Source organism: Thunnus albacares, chromosome 10, assembly GCF_914725855.1.
Source record: "Thunnus albacares chromosome 10, fThuAlb1.1, whole genome shotgun sequence".
Classification (NCBI taxonomy): domain Eukaryota; kingdom Metazoa; phylum Chordata; class Actinopteri; order Scombriformes; family Scombridae; genus Thunnus; species Thunnus albacares.
The window spans coordinates 22743259-22756113 of record NC_058115.1 but is presented as its reverse complement, the minus strand read 5'-3'; positions in this window follow the sequence as shown (position 1 = coordinate 22756113).

Here is a 12855-nt window from a genome sequence, read left to right as displayed (position 1 = left end):
TGATGATCACCATGCTGAAATAAATGGAAACTCTGACTTCTGTAATGAAGATTCTGAATTGTATTGTCACTGAAACTGTGTACTCTGCTGGTAAATGCAGAGATGTTTAGGAGTCAAGACACATCTGCACACTGCGTGAATAACCAGTTTTCTCTCTGTTCCATGTTGACAACAGCAGAAGTTGTTTTTTGACCAGTCAAAATTAAAATTTAAGATATCTCTAATTACATTCTGACTAGTAAGAAGGAACATTTGTATGGGCATTTAAAACTGATCTTTAATTAGACTATTCATACAATTCAATGGTTCATTTGTACTATTCAAAGTATAATTAAAAATGCCTTAAATTAAAGTTTTAACTAAATTAATTGCAGATATCGTTAATGTGACACCCACTGAAACTTATATAGATAGTTAAATCCATTCGCCACAGTGGCTATGTTAGAGAGACTTTCAGTAGTGAACTGTTACTGGTGATTTAATTTTCTTTGCTGAGATGCTCACAGCTGGGAAGCTTGTAGTGCAAGAACAGATATATTTCTCGGTTATTTCTAAGGCAGATTGCATCTCTCTCGACTCACAGAGGGGGACCACAGTGTGTTGCATCAACAACAGTATTTATGTTGCAGTAGCTGCATGCACGGGTTTTCCAACAGATTAAGACATTTTGATTAGAGCAGAGGTCTCTCTAATCAGCTCATTAAAGAGTCTCTTCTATGTGATTTTCTGTCGGTTTCTGACGAGCTCTTTGACATTTGACACATAAACAGGCAGGGAATTAATTTGCTTTCAGATGTAGAAATTGTGTCACTTAAATTTTTGCGTCTCTGCAGCACCCCTGCAGATGTTTAGGCGCTGCACTGGGGGCAAGTTGTTTTTATCAATAAACCTTCAGAGTAAATTATTCACCAAATACATTATTCACCACCTCATAGCTGAAGGGTTTAATCGAAAGAGGTACTCCTGCTCCTCATGTTTGTCCTTTTCAAATATATTTACTATTTAAACATTGGGATTTCTTTCACCACATGGCAAAAGAAAACCTCCAGTATCTTCTGTTCTCATGCCCAGAGACTGCATTAAACATTTGTCACATTTCTGTCCTGGAAATTATGAGCCTAATTATGGTTTTACTGTACTGCCAATGTGAAAATGAGGTTCAATAATGCCCTCCTGCGATTACATCTGAAATATTATTACTAACGATCTTAGGAGAAGCTTCCCCAGCTGCAAGAGTTACCGAGCCTCAGCACAGGGTACTTCAGTATATTTTGAGAAAATCAATTTTAATTGTATAATTGATACAGTTTGTTGTCCTTAAAAAATCAGAGAGTACACAAAGACTGACCTTCGCTCCGGCTGCTGTTACAAAAGCACTGTGGACCTGCCAGGACTAATCCTACCTTTGAGGAGACTTGATGATGCACGTTCTCTACAATAATTAGATAGAGCGGTGTATTGTGTGCTATAGCTGGTAAACAAAGTGCATTGCAAAATCAATAACAAGCAAAGAGAGGCAGTACATTTCTGATGAAATCAATGATTTGTTTGGCTCAGTATGCAGGACGTTTTCTCAAGGATATTTTGAGGCTGTCTACTTGGCGTCTGTTTCTATCTTGTTCTGTGGAATTTATCATGTCTCTGTCTATTTGAGTCAAAGCGGATGGACGAAGGACATTTCAGATACAATTTTGCTAAAAGTCTCATGGAAAAAAATCCTCCTTTGAGCGTTTCCAGCTCGAACTTGTTGTACCAACAAGGACTCAGTTTAGCAGATAAATGGGAGGTAGGTCATTACCAAATACCGCAAGTGAGTGATTTTGTTTTTATTGTTGTATTGATTGAGTAACGGCTGATCTTTTTTACAAGTGAAAAATGCCCCAGTGGGACAGGATCATTCTATTTACTCAGAAATACTAAATGGAATATTTCGATAGATTTGTTGACTCCAGTAGAGTGATGCAACGTCTTCAAAGATAATGTCATTTGATTCAAGAAATCACTTTTAAACGAGGTGACACATCTTACCCTATTATCTAAAAAAATCCACTTATTTTGGGCAATACACACTTTTCAGTACCACTTTCTAATAAGGCATCCTTTCTTAAGTTGTTATAAATTGTAGCTAATGGTAAACAAATAATTTACTAATGCTTTATAAATCCATTAGACATCATTAGTAAGAACATGTTTTTATTTACCAGGTTGTCAAAAATCTCTTTGGCTGGTATTGGTCCTTTCTATTTGGTAATAATGCAGGTAACCATTGGTAATGTATTAGCTCATGGGTTTCTTTCTTTCTAATACATAACTGTATGTCATTAATAAGGGTCTATAATAATCCATCCAGCCTGCAGTGATAAATATTGCTGAGTTGTTAATAAATAGATTTTGCTCCTCAAACCTTCCCCAGAAGGTAAAAGGTCTAATGGTCTATTGGAGGACTCTTCCTAATGAATAAAAAGCAAACTGAAAAGACAAACCAGGTTTCATGCCAGACCTTTTTTTTTTACAGCGTGGCAACCCAAAAGTTATTTTTAATTAATGGCTTATAACTTATCTAAAAGCAATTTATTACACATTGATAAAGCCATCAGTTACCTTATTCAAAGGTGGCACCCACTTTTCTCACTTAATGAGCAAATGTAAACACATAACTGTTTATTGGGTTGAATTGCAGTTCATTAGTAGTTTGATGCTACCAAGTCTTGTTGTGTCTTGAAAACATGTCAATGATGTCAAAAGCTTTTATTCCTGAAATGACCTCTTTTTGCTCAACTGCTGAACAGCTGAATCAGGTTTTCAGCCCTCCATCACTGCCGCTCACTGGGCTTTACTTCATCAGTTTTGCTGAGTAAGTTCCAGACAGAGTGACCTTTGTTTGGGTGTTTTCTTGCCTATAGAGTCAATAATATCTGCAGGTTATTTATGATTACAAGTCACTTTTTTTTTTTACAGAGAGTACAATAACAGCACTGGACAGTACACAAAAAGGCCTTTTGCCATAAAGTGAGGATAAAGTCAACCTTTCTCCCAGTTCAAACTCATCTTTCATGGTTCACATGTTGCATCAGTGTAATGGATGCAGGCCTGACCTTTTCACACAGAGATAAATTGTGATGCCAGAAGCTTTGATAAGCCAAATTAACCATGTACCAAGCAGTTGAAGCTGCCTGAAAGCTTACACCTGTACATTGGATAGATGAGGCTTTAGACATTCGCTGAAACTCAAGACCGTAAAGTTTTAATATGCTCCATTTTGTAGCTGAGTACTTACCAGTGATTCTGAAAGAGTAGAATCAATATTGTCTTTTTTTTTCAGGGGCTTTCTGTTTAATTTTTCATTCAAGGTTGAAAATTTCATCTTGTGTGTTCTTTGAGACGTTGCCTCTGTATTACCTGAAGAAATTATTCTGCATAGGAGTTCAATATGTCTCAGGTTACCATGAACCTGCAAATTGATTTCTCTGGGTGGGTTTGCAGCCCGGAGCACATTTTTATTCTCTTTGCTCTGAGAGGAAAACAAATAATGTCACGCACATCGTTCTACTTCTTTGTTATCCAATGAAATGTATTGTTTTATTGCTCTATTTGGTGATGGAAATGAGCAATAGCCAAAGGGGAGCAGGTTATCAAGTCTTATTATTCCACCTGGTCATGCAGAGTGCAGTAGAGCCAAGGGAAAGGTTTTTAAAGGAGGCAGTGAGGTCATATTTTTCCCCTTAGTTAAACACCATCTTTTGTGACACCACATATGATCTTAATAGACCAAAAGACACATGTAAGCCAGAAAATATAGGCTTTCTGTGAATTTTCAAGAACCTATACACAAGAAAACACAATCAATGGGATGCAGGATTCAGGAATTTTATGAACAGCATCACCATGGTAACAAGGCAAGATAACTATCTCTGTGCATTCAGGAGATCCCATGATTGCAATTCCATGTCCATGTTCCCATGCTCCAAACATCCCCCCATTGTTTACAGACGTGTTAAATCTCCAACATGCTAAAATGGAGGTTTCAGCTCATTACCTCTGTTACACTTGACTGGTAAGCTTTGCGACACTTGAATCAAATGGCAAAGGCATAATTGGATTCAAATGAGAATTTAACTTATTTAAATAATTTTGTGTGTGCTGGAAGATGCTAAAATTTTAATGCTTAGTTCTTTTCATATTAAATGCTAATGAGGAATTGAATTGGTAGGTCAAAGCACAGCCTATTCACAGCTCTTTAATTATCTGACACAGAGATTAAAGGTTGTGACTGCTATTACTCTCTGCAAAATATTTTTTATAACTTTGTGTTCATTAGTGAGTTTTTAAAAAATTGAAGTTTGAAGACGGGCTACTCCCACCTGGTACTGAAGATTAGAAGACCATGGGGCAATATAACTCATTCTGTGTTTCAATTATTTAAAACAGACATAACAAAACTAAAAAATGCACAGATATTCTGTGCTGGAATAACTTCCATTGCTTTTCATTGCTTCAGAAATGGATGTTTCATCGTGAATTGTCTCCAAATGTTTTAAGCTATTTTTTGTGAGAGACTCCAATCACAGATTAGTTTTACTTTCATGATAGGAAGTTATTTACTGAGGAATCTCAAATGTGTACGCAAGTTTAAACTAGAACAGCAATGCAAAATTAACCACTTTACTTTAGAATTCAAGCTGAAATGATTAGTCGATCGACAAAAAATTAATTTCTAAGTATTTTGATAATTTATTGATCGTTTTGAGTCATTTGTGAAGAGATTTTTTTTTTCTGGTTTCAGCTTCTTAAATGTGAACATTTTCTGGTTTCTTTAGTCTTCTATGATAATAAACTGGATATCTTTAGGTTATGGACTGTTGATTGGGACAAAAAAGAAATTTGAGGTTGTACCTTGTGCTTCGGGAAACAGTGATCAACATTTTTCACCATTTTCTGATATTTTATAGACCAAACAACTAATCAAGAGAGTAATCAACAGATGAATCGATAATGAAAATAATCGTTAGATGCAGTCCTGTTCAGAATTAAGACCAGCAAATGGAGAACTGACATTTCAGGTCCTTCCTTGATCAATGATGATTTTTTTGGCCACTTGGAGGCAGCAGAACAAGCTGTACGCACAACATTGACATATTATCACTTGTTGTGGCAAACATGTTAGCAATATTTGCTTATTTACACATTCAGAAGACATGGAGCAACATTATCATGCTATCAGCGTTGTGTTTGTGTCCACCTGACTCTCTTTTATGTTCTTTTTTGGTCTCCAAGTCGTGAGAGAAATATCTGCTCTTGAGGTGTTAAATGAGAGAGTTAACAAAGCTTTTTGCTGAAAACAGCGGCCTGCTGTGTCTGGAAACAACTCTGACAAAGAGGTGATAGTGAACCATAAAACCATAAACCAAAACGATGAGCTGAAAGATGCTAAAATGCTTCATAGAGCTGAAGGGGACTGCGAGACTGATAAATCTCTGTGGGTTTATTACTAGTACTTTCATTGATTGTTAGTATAAAAATACTGATTTGTGCACCTTTAAATTATGAGTAGTCATTTTATTGAATTTATTCTATTGTGAGGTGCTTAAAAACATATTCATGTCTTGTTAAAGTGAAACGCCAGCTTGGATAACTTTACCAAGAATTCCCTGAAATGTATAGCTTTCTATTTAGCTTGACTTCCCAAAAAGGAATGAAGAAATCTTGGTGACAACGTGGAAGAGTGTTCAGCACTCACAGCAGGGTTGAACACTTGACAAATGGCTTACGGTAAGCACATTTTATGACATTCAACTGTACATTTAATATCTATATATCATAAGCAGTGGCAGGGAATGGAAAATGTTTGCACTGCAATTTTTGACATGGGAGTAACTAGTCAGGACAGAACATTACTCAGCAGGAAGTGGACAGTAAATAAAAAGGTGTGGTAGCACCTGCTGAGCTTTCCTGTCTGTTTTGTCTTTCACATTTCATCATGTTCAATGCTTTTGCACTGAAACCACTCCCCCCAGAGAGTTGCGATGCGAAACCCAACACAGAGGTAAGAACGAAAGATGTGGTGTTTATTTTTGAAGCCCCTGCAGAGAGTGCTTGTAGTGATGACGATGGGAGTTTTAGAGCAGATAGAGGGAGAAAAAAAAAAGAAAGGTGAGGGAGAAGCTCACGAGCTGAACTCACTGATGTTGATCCTGGTGCATTTTCTTCAAACACCAAAATCCCTTCCCTGCAACACAAGCATATACTGTACTCTGTGCATTATGTATACTCACACAAATAAAAAAACACATGTACTCACTCACCTTCATGCTTCAGCCCCCATAGACCGGTTGCCTCCCCTCCAGTACCATCCCCATGTCTCACAGAATTATTCTCTCTTGGCTTCTCAGCAGGGTCTTTGTTTCCAAGGCAACAAGACTCAGAGGATGTGTTGGGTTTGCTGAAGTCTAGACAATCAGCTTTTTTAAGATTTGACAAAAAAAGTTGACCAGAAATAGGAACTTTTTATTGTTTCCAAGATGCTGAACAGGGTATCACATGGTTTTTTATCTTGCCTGAGAGGAAGCCAGAATCCTTTTTATTGCTTCTTGTAATTAATACTTTCTTTTAATTATGTTTATCACCTCACAGTATTTATAGTTACACATTGTGACACTAGGTCTTTGATCACAGGAAGAGAGCCCTCATCTCAGCACAAAGATATTTACATGTGGATGCCAATCAAAATAAGCCTTTTCGACACTGTAGAACACAAAAATGCGTATGATAAAAAAGTGATGCCAGGTTATTTGACTCCTTGATGTGTCAACAATATAAACACAGATCTTAGGTTTAACTCAATCAGAGGCTGGATGAAGGAGAAACAAAAGATTCTGGAAACCCAGCTATTTTATTGCTCAGTATGGTAGACTATGGTTGTAAACACTGATTGGACAGTCCAATATGGTTCACCATGTTTATCAGGGGCAAAATCTTAACAAAACGTCCTGTAAACCAGTGACAGTGTTCCTAAGTACTGAGGAGCTGCCTGCATATGAGGGTACCAGCATGAGAGCCATAAGAAAGACTGCCAGACTCTTTTGTTTTACCCAGATCAGAATTTAGAGGAGGAAAGGGAGAGTATAACAGCTTTTTTGGCCAAGGCATAGTTTATCATGCATCACTTCTGAAGGGTGAATAGTCTCAGGGTAGCAGACACAACCACAGCTGCAAATGAAACAGGTCCACCTCGTCTGCAACCACAATGTTTATTCCAGCATTCATGTATATTTCAGGCAGCTCAGATAACACCCTGGTAATAGAGGTTGCTGTGGTCCACTCATCAACACATCCTTCCTACTTATCACTGGGTTGAAGCTTTGCAGAACCAACAACACTGCTGTCAGTTAAAGCAGGTTGGTGTGACGACTCAACCCTGACGGCCACACACCACCTGCTCACCTCTCGATGCAGGTCCCAACTCAACTTGTCCGGGAGGTATTTGTCTCCTCAATAACTGTCTCTCTGGACTCTGATAAATTAGACTTTAATTTAATTTACTTATAGTAGAATCCAGTCATGATGCACTTTTCTTCCAGTTAAGCTCAGACTCTACCTTGTGGAGAACTGCACCAACTCGACAGTGTGATTCATGTAGCATAAAGATAACTCACATTACTAAAAGAATGAGGACTCTTATTTCCCAGTGATGCCATGTTTTGTAAGTACTGTGTGTCCACACACTTTGAGAAAGTACAAGAGAATAGCTAGATGAAATTACTGGGCTTACTCCTGAAAAGCAAAGCAACTGCCTGCACACTGAAATCAAAAATACATGAAAACAGGCATTTTTAGCCAACTAGCAGCATCTCAGTTGGCCTACCAATTTGGTGCACATGGAAATATCTCAACAACACAAAATTTTGTACACACATTCATGGTTCTCAAAGCTCAAACCTTTATACAGACTCACAGAGCCCATGGCTGCAAATTCTTAGTCTTGTTTAATTCTATTGCAGTGAACTGATTTTTTTTTCAACAAAAGCATACACGATCTCAGTGCAAGGCATTTAATCAGAGGGTGTGGCAGGTGAGGCACAAGGTGGAGGTACTTGACGCTACTTTGGCAGAATAAGAAGAGAGATCATCTTTGGTTCTCTCAAGCAACAGCATCACCCATCTCAGCAGGAAGGGGGCAGACCAACAGTGGGGGATCTGAGAAAAGGGCAGCAGGGCCGGCCATGAGAGACATACCACCACTACACACACAGTAATCACATTGCTACAGGAGATCAGGAGAGCCATCCGTAGAGTTGATGTGTATTGTGGAGAAAAGTCAAAGAGGAGTGATGTAGCTCTGTGCTTTGCTTAGGGAGAAATCCTACATCGTTTATTTTGATTGGTTGAGCACCTGCATGTAAATTTCAGCATGTTTACTCAATAAAATAGGAGACTAAGACAGTTCAATCCCTAAAGGACTAAGCTGCTATAATTTCAACAGTGATAACGACAGGAAAATCACAGTTCCTCATTCAAAAAATATCCCAGTCCCATGCACTTTTAGAAATTCTCCTCCCTGTGTTTGCTCAGCTTCGTAGTAGTAAGAAATGAAGATGACAAGTTTGATAAATTGTTAATATCAAGTTACATGAAAAGACATCACCCTTTAAAGTATTTTCCCCTATAAAAAGTATCTCAGCATGTCTGAATTTTAGGACTTTGTAATGCCACACATTGCAGTAAGTGCTACATCTGTATACCTGCTGGCCTCCCCGTCTGACTATAAGACCAGTCATCTCCCCCAAGTTGCATTTTAAAATGAGATCTCCACCATTCAGAACATGATATCTTGGGTAACTTGATAATAAAGGCAAAACTCTTTCAATACAAAACAATAACACTATTGGGGGAACTTATATTTTAAAATTAATCATATACAGGTAATTATGGCAATAGTATACAGCACATTCTTATAATATTCTTGAACTGAAGCCCTTTTTTTATGGTAATATTTCTTGAGATGTAAGAGGTCAAAGTCTTTGTTTGAATACTAATTTAGAGCCAAAAAGAAGTATGAGAATTAGCAGACTAACAGGGTCCTACAGGCTCAGCCTTGCTTTTGACCCGCCAGTGAAAACAAGCAAGATGGAAAGCATAACCTTAAGAGACATCACAAGCATTCATTTTCATGCTGTCTTTGGCATTCTCAGGGGTACATGATATTTAACCTTTTCTTTCCCCCACTTTTAATTAGCACAGAAATGACCTTTTTGAATTGTCACAGCCTGTGTCACCTTGAAAGAGGAAATTATATCTGTTTTCGGACATTATGCCTATAATGTGTTCAGATTACAGCACTTAAACATCTGTTGATATCAAGGCCAGCTTGGACATCAGTATCAAAAAGATTGTTGACCACTACATTGTTGTCAGCTCCATACATTGTACATTGTGTCCACGTCAAGCAGTGCAGTGCACTCTCTATCAAATGCTTTAGACAAAACATAGTGCAAACTGCTCTGAAGTTCTAATATTACAGGAGGTTATACATGTCTATTTTGGGGAATTTTCCTCTCAAGAAATGTGACAAAATCAGTCGTGTGATTCCCCCAAAACGACCAAAGTCCACTTAGGGAGATTGCTGTTCAACAACTATGACCATGATTGTCCCTTAACCTTAACGTAGTAGTAATTTTAACCCAAACCAGGCAATGTTTCCTAAACCTTTTGTGCCTAAACCTAACCAAACCTTAACCATCCACCCTGCATCATCTTTGTTTGGGTTTGCGCCTTCATCTGTACACCCTGTTTGTTTGTATTAGCTTTAGTCTTAATTAATTACATTTGTTTTATGTACACCTTATGTGTGTTCTCCCTTCTTGTCGCATTCTTTGAGCCAGTTTATGACAAGGTGCATAGCTTTAGCTTTAGAGAAAGAGATAATACACTAATATATACTGTAACACATTCAGGAAGAGTTGGGGAGTTTGGTTGAGAGTGACTTCTACTAACAGCTTGTTGGCTCCTCCCAGTATTCTTTGTCTTAAAGATGCAGACTATCAGCCCACACCTGCGGATGATTACCTTGATTGCTCCTTACATATATAACGGGCAGCTCAGTCAGTTGATGAGACAGCATCAGGAGGAGAAAGCTGCAAACCACTCAAAAAGCAAAAGGATTTTGTAAATGACTGGAAGCCTTTGGTCAAATAATGCAAAATGATGTTTGGTTTAACATTTGTTTGAGAAGAATGGAGACTGTTTATTAACCAATAAGTGGTTGCACTGCTTTTCCCAAAGACATTTATATATTTTGATATCCCCTAATTGTGTTACAAATTATGGAGAATTAAAAACACTAACTCTACCTGGAGGAGGCAGTGGCTGCAACGGACTCCAACTTTATTCCTCAAGTAAAAGAGGAGGATAAGACAGGTTGCCAATTGAGGTGGCTGCCTTGTCTGAAGAAGCTCAGAAAGTCTATCAAGACCTACCGACTGATAAGCTAAGAGTCATAAAAGAACTAGACTGAGACTATCCACTATTACATGACTCATCTGTTCTGTGAATGAGTTTCATAATCAGTATAAAACATGAGTCAGAGCCAGAGGTGAAAAAATATGAAAGGATGGAAAAATCTGCTCCATTAGGCTGCGGCTTTGTGAGTCTTGATGCAAGTTTGCACTGCACCAAATGCTTAGAAGAGTTCATAAGTGGGTTACCAGACTTAAATTGTGACAAGACTCCTACACACTGTAGCATGGATGCAATCTAACCAGAGCATATACAGTATGAACAGTGAAAAGTTATACAGACACAAACACATATTTTTCAACAAAAATGTGTTTTTTTGAGTGCTGCTTTTTTAAAATTTTGATGCACTGCTGAGAATGAGTGAACTCAACAGAGAGGAGTGTTTCTGAGTTAAAGAACCAAAAAGTTGCATAAACTAAGCTTATAAAATCCTCATAGTTACTCCATACACAACCTCAGGAGAAGGAGACCTTTAGATCTCTTTAAAGGGCATCTAGCAGTGAGCTGAATACCTCTCCCCTTCCAAGCGTGTAGGACAACCTATGGTGGCCATGAAAAATGCAAAAGGCCCCCTCTGGAGCCAGTGTTTGGTTTGCCTGTTCTGGGTTACTGTAGAAACATGGCGGTGCAACATGGCAGGCTCCGTTGAAGAGGACCCGCTCCCTATGTAGATATAAAGGGCTTATTCTAAGGTACCATTCGTATTTTCAGGTGATAATACACTAATTAAAACATATGAATATTATATTCCACTGCAGACTGCACCTTTAACTCTATTTCTTCTGTTTAAAAATATTTGTATACAAAAGAGAAGAATAACGAACGTATTGGTCGCTGTTCAAGAGAAGTAAAACAACAAGTTTGTCCCTTTTGCTGTTTAGTTTCTCTCTTTGGTGAGAAGCCAAGGAGACATTTAGCTGTCTCAACTACACACACGCACACACCCACATGCATGCGCGTGTGCGCACATATGCATCATCTCTCAGGGAAATAATTATTTCCCTCTTGGCTCACCTCTCCCAGCCAACCTACAGCACTGAATCAGTGTCAGAGTAGAAGAGGAAAAAAGCTACGAGCTGTCTCCCTCCCTCGCTCTCTTGGGCGTTTACCGAACTGTGAGTCGTGTCTGATGGACAGGGCGGAGAGGGAGGTAGAGAAAATCCTCTGTTTGCTTAAATAGTAGCGAGACCAGAGGAGCAGAGGCCTGTGAGCAGGGGGGTGAGGGATGGAAACGGTGTTGAGGAAGTCAGCCAGGCAACAGACATGCCTACCCATACAGACATACACTCACACACATCTCCTTTCCAGATGTCAGTCCTCAGGTGTATGACTACTTCCTGTACATGCAGACTTTTTCATTACCCTTGGACAAAGAGGAGAAATGAGGATAAGGTGTAAAGTAAAAACTGTACAGGGAGGAGAAATACCACTGAACATTTAATACTAAAACCGTATCTTGCTTTTGTTTAAAATTCCACTGCTGAGAGAAAAGTGTCTGAAACGCTACGTTATCTCCTGTAAATATCTTAAAAGCACGATGCAGGTGTTTAATCAAAGGTGTTTATGCATGATATTGAACTTAACCTACACCTATAAATAAATCTTTTCAGCCTTGTACATGTCTTACGTTTGCTATATTGCACTAGAAGGCAGCCATTACAAATTTCACAGCATCTTGTTTGAAGAATTGCTGTCATACCTAATTCAATCTTCAACTAAGCTCTCCCCAAGAAATTCTGAATATCTTATAAAGCGAGGGAGTTTTGAAAAGAGGGCTGACATAATTCCGACTGGTGTCTATTCTCTCTACAGAGGGATCGGGAAGGGACTAATTCCTTGTTTCTCCTGTTTGCACACAAAGAAAATGCAGTGAGCATATATGTCTATAACCATTATCCACCTAAAGCCCAAACTGCAGTCTTCCCAGCTGTAGGGTTTCTCTCAGATGTTGGTATTACAGAAATGAAGAAGCGCTACAAGGGATTAGTTGAAATGAATCCACATAGGATTTTCTGTATAAGTATACACAAGGATGAGTTTTTCAGTGCTGCTTGAAATGTAGGCTTTCCTGGCATTCCTTCAAATGACACGCTTGTCATTTGAAGATGCGTGTTTTCCTAACTTCATTATTCAAATTAGACACAAACAGGGGAAAAAATGAGGAAACCCTATGTAACAGACTCTCTAACTTCTAGGTAGTTATTATTCAAAAAGGTTACAGAAATATTGAACAGTCTGGATGTCTATCTAATCCTCTTGCATCAACCTTCTTGACTCATGCAGTCAGCATCACATGTTTGCTTCTGTGTGTTTCTGCCTCGGCTATCTGGCTGACGTTAGAGG